Source organism: Lynx canadensis, chromosome C1, assembly GCF_007474595.2.
Source record: "Lynx canadensis isolate LIC74 chromosome C1, mLynCan4.pri.v2, whole genome shotgun sequence".
In the NCBI taxonomy this organism is placed as follows: Eukaryota; Metazoa; Chordata; class Mammalia; order Carnivora; family Felidae; genus Lynx; species Lynx canadensis.
This window is the reverse complement of record NC_044310.1, coordinates 136349354-136350323: the sequence shown is the minus strand read 5'-3', so window position 1 is coordinate 136350323 and position 970 is coordinate 136349354. Positions and strand designations below refer to the sequence as shown.

Here is a 970-nt window from a genome sequence, read left to right as displayed (position 1 = left end):
TAGGATTTTAACACTATATTTAGTTATCCTAGTCTTTGTGTGAAGGCTAGTGCTTTTACTAGTTTAGTGGAAAATGTTCGCATCTAAACGTCAGGTTGCCTGAGGTTACTTACTGTGGTACCCATAACGAATACCCAAGGAACAAATTATAGCTCTAGTCAAGGCTCATACAGTTATTCTTCAAGTGAAGAATCTTAAAGATATTTTCAAAAATAGGTAATTCTTACACAGTGTTACTATACGTGGGACACTGTTTTAAAGTCTTTATGCATATTAAAGCATTTAACCCTTGTAAAATCCTATGAGGAAGTGACTCTTATTATCACCATTTAGAGATGAGGAAACTCAACCACAGGTCATTACTTAACTTGTCTAAGGATGCACAGGCAGTACCCTGCAGCCTGAAAATTCAATGCGACAGCCTTGCTTTAGCATGTCACCCTTGCGCAGGGGCCATGCTAATCTCTGCATCTTTCCAATTTCGGTATATGTGCTGCCGAAGTGAGCACAACAGTCTTGCTTTAGAATTCACCATCTCAGCTCTCACTGGTTGCTATTTTTCTTTAATGTTGGATCCATTCAGAGACATGTAAACTATCATATTATTGAATAGGTCTCAGGTCAAATTCTTGTAGTGATATTTTCTTGTGTGGCAGTGTCAAAGAACTGAAAATTTAGGCATTTTATACAAATGGATGAAACTGGTCAATGTTTCTTAAAACTAGGAATATGTCACTGCACAGATAAAATGATATTTTTATCCCTTTTTCTTTTCAATTTAGAAACTTACAGAAGAGAACTGAGGAATTAATTTGAAGCTGTTGCTGGTTTGACCTAAATATTTGTTAATGAAGTCAAATGTAAAACTGACTCTTACTAGAATAGGTTTAACTATCTTTTAAATGATGGAGGGAGGGGCGCCTGGGTGGCTCAGTTGGTTAAACTTCAGTTCAGGTCATGATCTCGCGGT

General features: G+C 36.9%; 1 non-coding gene across 1 annotated transcript; it reads right to left on the bottom strand.

Annotated features, from left to right (window-relative positions):
• Nucleotides 1-405: 405 nt before the first annotated feature.
• On the bottom strand, nt 406-509 carry LOC115522568. The gene has a single exon (XR_003971468.1). It is a non-coding gene; the product is annotated as a U6 spliceosomal RNA (small nuclear RNA).
• Between the last annotated feature and the right edge of the window lie 461 nt (nt 510-970).